We start from the raw sequence: 12729 nt of genomic DNA, 5'->3' as shown, positions 1-12729 counted from the left end.
AAAGCCCTCAGAGATCTCCATGTCCATGGCCTTAAGTTGAGCAACCATATCATTCATTCTTAGGATATGCCCACGAACACCACCAAGGCCATTGTACTTAGAAGTTACCATTTTGATGATCAGTGTGGTAGCAAGTGCTTTAGAGGAGCTCTAAAATTGCTCCTCAACGGAATCAAGGAAGTCCTTAGCATTTTCAGAATCAAGCACGCCTCCTCAAATATCCGACGATATGGAACCTTTCATTATCATAAGTGACAAACGGTTGGACCTTTCCCACTTTTCATAAGCAGATTTTTCATCTTGAGTGCTAGTGTTTGAAAGTGGGGTAGGTTTATCAACCCGTAAGGCATAATCAAGGTCCATAACATCCAGAACAAGGTGAATATGTTCATTCCATTTCTTAAAATTGCTACCCGTCAGAGTTTCAATAGACGCGATTTGGCTCGTAATTGAAGTTGCGTTCAAAGAGTTAAATCATGTTCATTAACAATAATGGAAAATATAAATCATAATCATGATACATAAGCAATTGAAGAAGTACACTTTAATGTAATTATAGAATTGAATATATATCACCGTTGGGCAGAAAATAAATTCAGACTATAATTAAGCATTACATTAGTCCAAAAATTATGATGGAGAATAATGACATACGTTATCCATTGAGAAAATAGCAAATGTTACAACCTTCCGTTGGGCCGACTGTAATAAATGCACATAAATTTCTCCGTTAGATTTTTGACTTAATCATATAACTAATTTCAAATTACCGTTGGGCAGAATTGATTTAGAATTATGATTAAATTGTGTGTTAGTGCTAAAGTATGATAGAAAATTAAACATAAATTTTCTATTAAGAAATAACAAAATATTACAACTTTCCGTTGGGTCAATTGTAACAGATGCACGATTTTATTTATTTTATTTTTTATCCATAAAAATTTTAGTATAATTATAGTTGAATTCGCCCCACCATTAGTCATAAGGTAAATTCATACTATAATAAATTTCATTCAATAATTAAAATAATAATTTTCGGTTGGACCAATTATTAATTTTAATATAAGAATGTAACATAAATGTGGTTTTATTATTCCTATTTATTTAATTGATAAATCTTTCGTTTGATCGACTTATCATGAAAATAAATCAGAGCCCCATGTTAAATTTAATATATTTATGTCATGCTTTCAATCATGTGTATTATAATTATATACATGAAAATAATAATTATGATTTAAAATAGGATATTGCAACACGTTAATACCTTAAATAATGAGATGACGAAGTCAACAATTAAATTATCAATCAAGCATAAATTCATGTAATCATATAAAGATGATATGGACATTATTTCCTAATATAATTATGATAAATAATTTATTGAAAGCACATTGATCATATAAGATATTTATCTTAATAAATAATATGACAATTAATATGGCAACTATTAATGGCATATGCTATAACAACATTGATAATTATGACAATTATCTTGATATTATGATAGAAATAACTTATGCAATATTGAATTATATTTAAAAATTAATTATGTCATTAATTGCCATCAAAAATTTTTGGAGACATAATTAGGTTACCATTAAAACAAACGCTCTTGTTTAGCAAAAAGTAAATTATTGCACACAAATCACAATATATATATATATATATCAACGATGATATTTGCAACTATAATAGATTCAACTCCTTTTAACACTTAATAAAGACGAATCCATAAAACATCATCACAGTCCATATTTTTTAAACAAACGAGATTGAAATATATTATTCATTGTGAATATAAGTTATTTACCTTCATAATTCGTTGTAAGGCATCAAACGACTAGATATAATATGTCGATAAGTAATAACGTATTATCTCAATTCATATACTTGAATCAACAACTCCACCCATGACAACTGATCATGGTCGGTCCCAAGCCCGGATAAAGGAGGAAAGTTGCATTAGGTTGCCAGCCAGTGTCAAAACTATTGCAAATATTTAATGAATGGATCCATTAAACTATTGTGCTAATCCGAGGTTGTTCCCCGGAAGGAACACTTTGTAGGGTCCGACTGTAACGTCTCGGCAAGGACCGCTACATCTCCAGAACTCGGGTGTAGTGCTAAATATGCAAGAGTTCGCCTTACAGGTGTTGGAACCCCAAGGTTGTTTTGGTGTGATCAACAAGTTAAGTTATGTCCTGTGTGTTTCTAACCTTGTGTCTAAGTGTGCAGGAGCTTAGGAGCACAGGTAGTCGAGCGGAAGACGCAGCTAGCGAGAAGGACGGCAGTCCGAGGGACGAGGTGCTGCGGAAGAGTACACCGGCGGACGAGAAGGAAGCGTGCGGTAGTTCCGAGGGACGAAAGTCGGAGCGGAAGATTGCTCGGGGAGCAAGAAACGCAGCTAGCGAGAAGGACGACACGCGGTACGTCCGAGGGACGAACACTACGAAGGAGTATGCCGGCGGACGAGAAGGGAACACGCAGCGATTCCGAGGGACGAGAAGCCGGAGGGAAGCCCGCTCGAGAAGACCGGAAGTTGGGTTCGGGTGAGCCCTTTTCCGGATGGCAGAGATCACTCAATCAAGCGAATCCGGAGCAGAGGACTCGAACGAAAGTCAACCAGAGTTGACTCAGCATCCGGGGCGCCTGGAACTGTCCGGGGCACCCGGACCAGCCCAGGGCGCCCGGAGCAGTCCGGGGCGCCCTGAGCAGCCAGGGCGCCCGAAACCCTTCCGGGCGCCCGGAACCTAAATTTTGACCGGATCGAGCTTTGACTCGATCTGAACATTGGGGGATAAAATTTATCCCCTTCCAGGCGCCCCGACCAAGGCTATAAATATAGCCTTGGTCCAGAAGCATTTAATTAACTCAGAAATTTACATTCCAAACACTTGTGCGCTCCTGTTCTAGTTTAGCTTATGTCTTTTGTGCTTTCACTGCTGTAAGAGACTTCTCCGCCTGAAGGAGATATTTTAGTGCACGTTCATTCTTTGGATTAACAACCTCCTTGGTTGTAACCAAGTCAAGTTGTGAGCCTCTTCTTTCTGTTTTATTTACTGCTAATTACTTTATGCAAGTGTTAGCTTAAGAGTTCGAGAAGGGTTGTTCGTTTTGATTTTACAGGCTATCCAACCCCCCCTTCTAGCCGGCCGCAACGGTCCTACAAGTGGTATCAGAGTCGAGACGCTTCAGGAGGACTAACCGCCAAACGAAGCAACAAGATGGCCAGATCTAACATCCACCCGCCAAAATTCGAGGGGGACTTTGCAAGCTGGAAGAAACACATGGAGGTATTTTTCGGTACCGATTATGATTTATTACTTACAATGGAACTCGATTTTGAAGCTCCCGAGGGCAAAGCGAAAAATTCATGGAAAAAGAAAGAGTAGGCCGAGTACGTGGCAAACAAGAAAGCAAAATTCCATCTGCTAAGTGTACTTCCGCCACAAGAAGTCAACCATGTCGGCACTTACAACTCGGCAAAGGAGCTTTGGGAGAAGTTCCTGTTGGAGGATCGGTGGCCGGCTTGAAGGGGGGTTGGATAGCTAGGCCACCCCCAAATCGATTTCTTCTCTACAATACGTTAGTTTGCGCAAGCGGAAATATAGAAACTAAAATAAAGAAACACAAACGAGAATACAAATGCTAACACGCTCGATGTAACGTGGTTCGGAGATTGCTTGCTCCTACTCCACGACGTGTCCTTGAGGCGGACGAGCCCTTGATCCTTTGGTGGATCAGTCCCCGGCAATCTCCGGCTAAAGCTTCTCCTTCTCGGTGGAGCAAACCTCTCACAAGATCACTCTTCCTCTTTACAAGATGAAGTTAGAATTAGGAGGAAGAGAATTGTCTTGGGAGCTTTGGGCAAGATTCAGAAGGTTTACAATGAGTATCAGTAGTCCTTCAATGCCCCAAAGCTTCCCTTAAATAAGAGGAAAGAGTTGATCATTAATCAACTCAAACCCTGACACCAGTCGACTGGTCCATGCACCAGTCGACTGGTGCTAGCCGTTAGGCAACACCAACGGCTCTCTTTAGAGCCCGTTTTTTGCCAACGGTCATGTACCAGTCGACTGGTCCCCTTAGTCGACAAGCACAGAATGCTTCTGTGCATTCTGTGAAGCTGGATCAGTCGACTGGTCCCATGACCAGTCGACTGGTCCCAGTACATTCACTCCTCTCATCCTTTCCGGAGTTGCCTTTGAAGTCCTCTTCCTCGGCCTTCGTCCCTCAGATGCACCCGAGCCCGCGGCTCCTCTCCGTGCCATCCTTCACGCTGCCTTGAAGTCCACTTCCTTCGGCCCCACTCCATTGCTCCTCGTCCGCGCGGTCCCTCGGATGTCTTCCACACCATCCTTCACCGACTCAACGATCCGAGCCCTTGGATGAGCTTCCCACACTTGGCCGCACCAAGTTCTCATGTGTTCCACAAAGTCCTGCAAGACTCAAACACATATCAAATACATATGAAAGCCTAACTTAAACTCTTTGACACACACATCAAAACCTAGGTCGATTGCACCAACAATCTCCCCCTTTTTGATGTGTGGCAATATGTTTAAGTTAGGCATAAATAACAACTTTGAAAATTTTGAAGCAATATGTAAACATGAAGCATAAAACCCAAGCTCCCCCTTAACACATGCTCTCAACCTTAATTTTCAAAGATTTGTACACAAGTAAACCAAGTAGATTTCTAACTTAAACCTACCCAATTCTCCCCCTTTGACACCATCAAAAATATTGTACCAGACACGTACACATACTATGGTATCAGTTATAACCAAATTTGAACCGAAAATTTGATTTTAAAGACCAACAGAATGCTGAAAGGCTGGTACCAGTCGATCTGGCACAAACTGAACATCAATTTCAGCCTACGGCAGACAACTTCAGAAATCCATAAAAAATTCCAGAAAATTCGAAAAATCATGAAATTTTGAACACATATTTCTTATAATGTTCTTTAACTAGGAAAAATATGTTTTCATGAAAAGTCATCATATTTTCAAAATTTTGACCAAGTTTCAAAAATATCGAAAACATGCAAGTTTGTATCAATTTCAAGCTCAGTTTTGAAATCATATGTTTTAAAATAGCTAGACCACAGTAAATAAAACATAGAATTGTTTTCAAAACATTTGAAATGTCCAACTATGATCTATGGGCAAGATGTCCATTAATTAAACATTTGCTTTCCCCATAGTTGGTCTATGATCACTAAAAATTGATACATTTCATAACTCATCAAAATGCCATAAGCATATGTGAATTATTTGTATCATCCTAGTATCTCACATTTATTGTTAGAAAATAATGCAAGTCATTGTGAGATAAAGGTAATCTCTACTTAGCCCTTTTTATCATGAATTTCTATCAAGGCTAAGTGCTCCCCCTTAAGGTCTCAAGTCAACCAAAAAATTGGAATTATGATTTCTATGGTTGACTTGACCTAAAATCCTCTAACCCTTGAGGATTGATTTTGGCACCCAATAGAAGTTCTCTCTAATTGGGTTGATCAAGTACTCCTTAGGGATCCATTTCCTATCTATGGTCTTTCTCTTTGATTTCCCCCTAGCAAGTAGACAATGATAAGTCTTTTCATTATTGGGTTCATTGTATCCTAGCCCATTTTTCTTAAAACTTGCCCTTTGGCTCCCAATAATCATGTTTAAGGTATTTGAGCCAATTTCAAATTTTCTAAGGGCATTGGTAAGGTATTCTACCTTTTCCCTTAATTTCCTATTTTCCTCTTCTAAACATGAATCATTTGAACTTGTAGAGGAAGCATGCAAATCATCATCCCTAATAGGCATGGATTCTAATTTTTCTTTAAGCATGCAAATGTCATGTTTCAAAGACTTGTTTTTCCTTTTTGCCTTGAACAAGTCATCATTTGTGCTTGAAATAATTTTAACTAAGATATGGGGAGGAAGATTATGTACCTCACTTACCGAGAAGTCTGAATCCAAAGTTTGACCTCCCCCTTCACTTGAGCTCCCCTCTTCATCTTCACTTGAGCTCCTTCCTTCTTCTTGCTCGGATGAGGTGGAGGCTACATCATCAATTCCCATTAGAGCAAAATTGACTATGTGATGCTCTTCTTCCTCCGATGATGATGAAGGATCATCCCATGTTGCTTTTAGGTTTTGAGCCTTCTTCCCCTTTTCTTTTGTCTTCTCCTTCTTCTTCTTTCCTTCCTTCTTTTTCAAGAGAGGACAATCATCTCTTATGTGTCCTTCTCCTTGGCAATTGTAGCAAATTACCTTCCTTGTCCTACTTTTTCTTCTTGAGCTTCTCCTAGCATGAGATTTGTTAGATGAAAATTTTCTAAAAGCTCTTCTCATTTTCCTTACCATATACGCCTCTTGATCACTATCCATTGAGGCACTTGATTCTTCGGAGTCGGAGGATGGTGGGGATGAAGACTTCTTCTTCTTACCCTTTCCCTTGTTTGCCACAAGGGCTACTCCTCTCGATCTATTTGCTTCTCCCTCTAATCCTTCAACCCTTGTTTCGTGAAGCTCCATGGTTGAGAAGAATTCATCTAGAGAGCTCTTCTCTAGATCCTTTGAAATGTAGAATGAATCTACAATGGAGCTCCATGTCGAGGATCTTGGGAAAGCATTGATAGCTTTCATTATGATGTCCCGGTTGGAGAGTTTCTCACCTACACTTGTTAGTCCACTTAAGATTTCTTTAAATTTAGCATGAAGTGTAGATACCTTATCTCCCTTCTCAAGCTTTACATTGTTGAGTTGAGTTCGGAGGAGATCTCTTCTTGCCAATTTAGCCTCCGATGTGCCTTCATGAAGCTCCACTAGCTTCTCCCACAACTCCTTGGCACTTGAGTAGGTTCCAACTCTTGTTACTTCTTGTTGGGGAAGAACATGTAGTAGATGATGGATGGCTCTCGAATTTGCTAGATGTTCTTCCCTTTGTTTCTTGCTCCACCTTGTTTTCTCAAGTATCTTGTTGTCTTGATCCCTAGGTACTTCGAAACCATTTTCCATGATTAGCATAATATCAAAATCGGTTTCGAAGAATACCTCCATTTTCTTCTTCCACCAAGAGAAGTCTCCTTCGAATTTGGGTGGATGAATGTTTGAGCCGGCCATTTGATGATTTCGTTCTTCTTGGCGATTAGTCCGTTAAAGAGCAACCTCGCTCTGATACCAATTGTTGGAGGATCGGTGGCCGGCTTGAAGGGGGGTTGGATAGCTAGGCCACCCCCAAATCGATTTCTTCTCTACAATACGTTAGTTTGCGCAAGCGGAAATATAGAAACTAAAATAAAGAAACACAAACGAGAATACAAATGCTAACACGCTCGATGTAACGTGGTTCGGAGATTGCTTGCTCCTACTCCACGACGTGTCCTTGAGGCGGACGAGCCCTTGATCCTTTGGTGGATCAGTCCCCGGCAATCTCCGGCTAAAGCTTCTCCTTCTCGGTGGAGCAAACCTCTCACAAGATCACTCTTCCTCTTTACAAGATGAAGTTAGAATTAGGAGGAAGAGAATTGTCTTGGGAGCTTTGGGCAAGATTCAGAAGGTTTACAATGAGTATCAGTAGTCCTTCAATGCCCCAAAGCTTCCCTTAAATAAGAGGAAAGAGTTGATCATTAATCAACTCAAACCCTGACACCAGTCGACTGGTCCATGCACCAGTCGACTGGTGCTAGCCGTTAGGCAACACCAACGGCTCTCTTTAGAGCCCGTTTTCTGCCAACGGTCATGTACCAGTCGACTGGTCTTAGGACCAGTCGACTGGTCCCCTTAGTCGACAAGCACAGAATGCTTCTGTGCATTCTGTGAAGCTGGATCAGTCGACTGGTCCCATGACCAGTCGACTGGTCCCAGTACATTCACTCCTCTCATCCTTTCCGGAGTTGCCTTTGAAGTCCTCTTCCTCGGCCTTCGTCCCTCAGATGCACCCGAGCCCGCGGCTCCTCTCCGTGCCATCCTTCACGCTGCCTTGAAGTCCACTTCCTTCGGCCCCACTCCATTGCTCCTCGTCCGCGCGGTCCCTCGGATGTCTTCCACACCATCCTTCACCGACTCAACGATCCGAGCCCTTGGATGAGCTTCCCACACTTGGCCGCACCAAGTTCTCATGTGTTCCACAAAGTCTTGCAAGACTCAAACACATATCAAATACATATGAAAGCCTAACTTAAACTTTTTGACACACACATCAAAACCTAGGTCGATTGCACCAACAGTTCCTTGAACTACACGAAGGAACATCCGAAGCCAAGCTTGCGAGACAGGACTTAATTCGCAACTAGCTCACTAACCTCCGTCTTGAAGAAGGTGAAACAATTGCACATCTACACTCAAGGATACAGGAGCTCATCACCGGACTTTCAAATCTCGGAGAAGAGGTAAGTAACCGAGATTCACTCAGGTACGCTTTAAATTCCTTTCCGAGAAATTCAAAATGGGCATCACTAGTAGATGCCTTTTATATTTCAAAAGACCTAGAAAAAGTTTCTTTAGAAGAATTTTTTTCTACATTTGAAGTGCACGAATCAAGATGTGCAGGTTCGAAGGAGCCCAAGAACAACATCGCCCTCAAAGCATCGAGAGACGAGCCTGAGTCGGAATCTTCTCTCGACAACGAGGAAATGGTAATGATGGTAAGACGATTTAAGAAGTTATACAATTCTAGAAAAACTAACCATCCACAGGGTAGAAAGAAAAGAATGATCCGTTGCTACCATTGCGACGAAGAAGGGCACATCAAGGACAACTGCCCCAAGCTAAAGAACAAGGATAAAGATAAAGGGAAAAATCATGTTCAAAAGTGCAAAGCCCTAAAAGCGACGTGGAACGATACATCGTCTGAATCGGAAGTCGAAGCATTCTCCGGACTCGCACTGATGGCGAGTCATCAAGACGACGATTGCGATTCAAGTTCCTCCGAGATGAGCATCGAAAGCATCGATGAAGGGGGAGATTCGTCGGAAGAAAGCAGCAGCTCAGGGGGAGAAACGGATAACAAGATCGACAAGGTAAGTCAGGTACGATCTCTTCCTCCCGATAAAATGTTTAAGTTCGTTAAACTTTTAACAAAAGATTGCTGCAAATTAGAAAGTAAAAATAAAAATTTAAAAGTAATTCTAGCTAAGTCTTGTCCCTTAGAAGAATTAGATAAATTAAAACTAGCAAACGAAAAATTGAAACTTGAAAATGATGATTTGAAAATTCAAGTAGATAACTTAAAAACTATGCATGTTCATCTAAAACCAATGTTAGAAGATTTAATCATTTAAATTAGTATTATAGATATCACCAGGGACAAATTAGGAATATCTCCAGAAAATATGTCCCTAAGAAATCTTTAATCAACCCAGTAGGCTGGAACCTTTATTGGGTTCCTAAATCTTGCTTAATCTAAATATTACTAACTTCTTTCAGTGAGAAAATTAAACAATGAATTTCTTTATGAGGCTTTGTCTAAGGAAGTGGTTGTTGCTCCAATAACCAAGAAGGCCTAGTGTCTCGCCACGACCTGGAAGCCAAAATATTGAAATAAATGTTTAATTAACTTTCTGTCAAAGCATTAAAATTAGAATTAATTAATGCTTTCAAAGTTTTTCAAACTTTTTTTTACTTAGAATTTTTTTTTGAAAATTCTTTTTAACACTTAGAAAAATGCTCAGAAGATTTCTTTAGTTAAAGGTTATAATGAAATTGAAAATTTCTGCTTCAAGTTTTTTTTAGGAAATAATTTTTTTTTTCATAAATGCCTAAGTTAGAATTTTTTTTCTTATAATTTCCCTTAGAAAATTTTACTTATTTTTTTTCAGAAACTCTTTGTGTGAAAATTATTGCAAATTTTTAAAGATCTCAAAATTTTCTAAGTCTTTAACCCTTAGATTTTTTTTCTTGAAACCCCATTTTTTTTGTAATCAAAGGGGGAGAAGGATTAGTATAAGTCTAGGGGGAGGTAGACCAAAATATTTTAATTTATTTTTGCACTTAAATTACAAATTAAGTTAATTTACTTAATTTTATTTAATGTCTATTTTACCCTAGCTTAACTTGGGTTGATCACACCAAAAAGGGGGAGATTGTTGGAACCCCAAGGTTGTTTTGGTGTGATCAACAAGTTAAGTTAGGTCCTGTGTGTTTCTAACCTTGTGTCTAAGTGTGCAGGAGCTTAGGAGCACAGGTAGTCGAGCGGAAGACGCAGCTAGCGAGAAGGACGGCAGTCCGAGGGATGAGGTGCTGCGGAAGAGTACACCGGCGGACGAGAAGGAAGCGTGTTGTGGTTCCGAGGGACGAAAGCCGGAGTGGAAGATTGCTCGGGGAGCAAGAGACGCAGCTAGCAAGAAGGACGGCACGCGGTGCGTCCGAGGGACGAAGACTGCGAATGAGTACGCCGGCGGACGAGAAGGGAACACGCGGTGATTCCGAGGGACGAGAAGCCAGAGGGAAGCCCGCTCGAGAAGACCGGAAGTTGGGTTCGGGTGAGCCCTTTTCCGGATGGCAGAGATCACTCAATCAAGCGGATCCGGAGCAGAGGACCCGGACGAAAGTCAACCAGAGTTGACTCAGCATCCGGGGCGCCCGAAACTGTCCAAGGCGCCCGGACCAGCCTAGGGCGCCCGGAGCAGTCCGGGGCGCCCTGAGCAGCCCGGGGCGCCCGGAACCTGAATTTTGACCGAATCTAGCTTTAACTCGATCTGAACGTTGGGGGATAAAATTTATCCCCCCCCCCAGGGCACCCGGAACCCTTCCAAGCGCCCCGACCAAGGCTATAAATATAGCCTTGGTCCAGAAGCATTTAATTAACTCAGAAATTTACATTACAAACACTTGTGCGCTCCTGTTCTATTTTAGCTTATGTCTTTTGTGCTTTCACTGCTGTAAGAGGCTTCTCCGTCTGAAGGAGATATTTTAGTGCACGTTCATTCCTTGGATTAACAATCTCCTTGGTTGTAACCAAGTCAAGTTGTGAGCCTCTTCTTTCTGGTTTATTTACTGCTAATTTACTTTATGCAAGTGTTAGCTTAAGAGTTCGAGAATGGTTGTTCGCTTTGATTTTACAGGTTATCCAACCCCCCCCCCTTTTAGCCGGCCGCAACGGTCCTACAATAGGATCTGACTGTAATGTCTTAGCAAGGACCACTATATCTCCATGAGAACTTGAGTGTAGTGTTAAATAGGCAAGAGTTCTCACACCATAGGTTGGATAAGAACAAATATGATAGGAAAACTAATAATCTAATATTTGGAACATAAAACATAAGAACTCTCACTGGTAAATCAATGGAGATAGTAGATATGATGATTAGGAGAAGAATTAGTATTTTGTGTGTACAAGAAACAAAATGAACAGCCAAGAAGGCAAAGATGATAGAGAACTCAGGTTTTAAGTTATGGTACACTGGAAAGAGTAAAACAAGAAATGAAGTGGATATTATTATAAATAGTTTGTTAAAGGATGAAGTTGTAGGAGTAGTTAGAAAAGGGGATAGAATTATAGCTCTTAAGAAAATAGTGGCGAAAGAAACTATGAACATAATTAGCGTATATGCACCATAGGTAGGATTAGATGAAACTACCAAATCAAGGTTTTAGGAGGACTTAGATGAAATATTATAAAATATTCCACTAAATGAAATGATTTTAATAGGAGGTGATCTAAATGAGCATGTCGGAGTGAAAAATGAGGAATATGAGAGAGTACATGAGAGTTATGGGTTTGGAACGAGAAATGAAGAAGGGAAAACTATATTAGATTTTGCGATAGCATATGACCTTATATTAGCTAATACGTTTTTTAAGAAAAGAGAAGAACACTTAGTCACATTCAAAAGTGAGAATAATAAATCACAAATTGACTTTCTTATGGTTAGGAAGAAGGATAGAAAGATTTGTAAAAATTATAAAGTTATCTCTGGAGAAAACTTAACTACCCAACATAGGTAGTAGTGTTGGATATAGCCTCAAACATAGTATCAATAGAAAGAAAATATATACGATTCCTAAAATTAAATGGTGGAAGTTAAAGGATGGGAAGCAACATATATTTAAGGAGAAGGTGGAAGTACAAGCATTAGATGAAATATACAATGACTCTAATACAACATGGGATAAGATGATATCAAAGTTGAAAATAGTAGCTAAGAGTATACTCAGTGAGTCAAAGGGACATGCGCCACTAAGTAAAGAATCTTAGTGGTGGAATGAGAAAGTACAAGAGAAAGTGAAGGAAAAATGAATAGCTTATAAGAAATTATATATTTGTAAGACGAGGAAAACTTAAAAAATATACAATAGCCAAGAAAGAAGCTAAGAAAGTAGTGAATGAAGCAAAAAATGAAATTTTTGAACAATTATATCAAAAATTGGATATAGAAGAAGGGGAAAGAGACATTTATAGAATAACTAAAGTGAGAGAAAGGAAAATAAGAGATCTTAGTCAAATAAAATATATTAAAGATGAATATAATAGGGTATTAGTAAACGATGAAGAAATAAAAGAACGGTGGAATATGTATATTCATCAACTTTTTAATGAAGGTTTAGATGACCAACTTAACTTAGGTAATTTAAGTAGGTCAAATGAGCATAGAAATTTTAATTTTTATCATAGAATTCAAACTTCAGAAGTAAAATAAACTTTGAATGAGATGCACAATGGAAAAGTTGTTGGACCAGACGATATTTCGATAGAGGTATGGAAGTGCTTAGGGAAACAAGGTATTGA

The sequence above is a fragment of the Zingiber officinale genome, chromosome 2B, assembly GCF_018446385.1.
Source record: "Zingiber officinale cultivar Zhangliang chromosome 2B, Zo_v1.1, whole genome shotgun sequence".
NCBI classification, from domain to species: Eukaryota; Viridiplantae; Streptophyta; class Magnoliopsida; order Zingiberales; family Zingiberaceae; genus Zingiber; species Zingiber officinale.
This window is presented reverse-complemented; position numbering follows the sequence as displayed.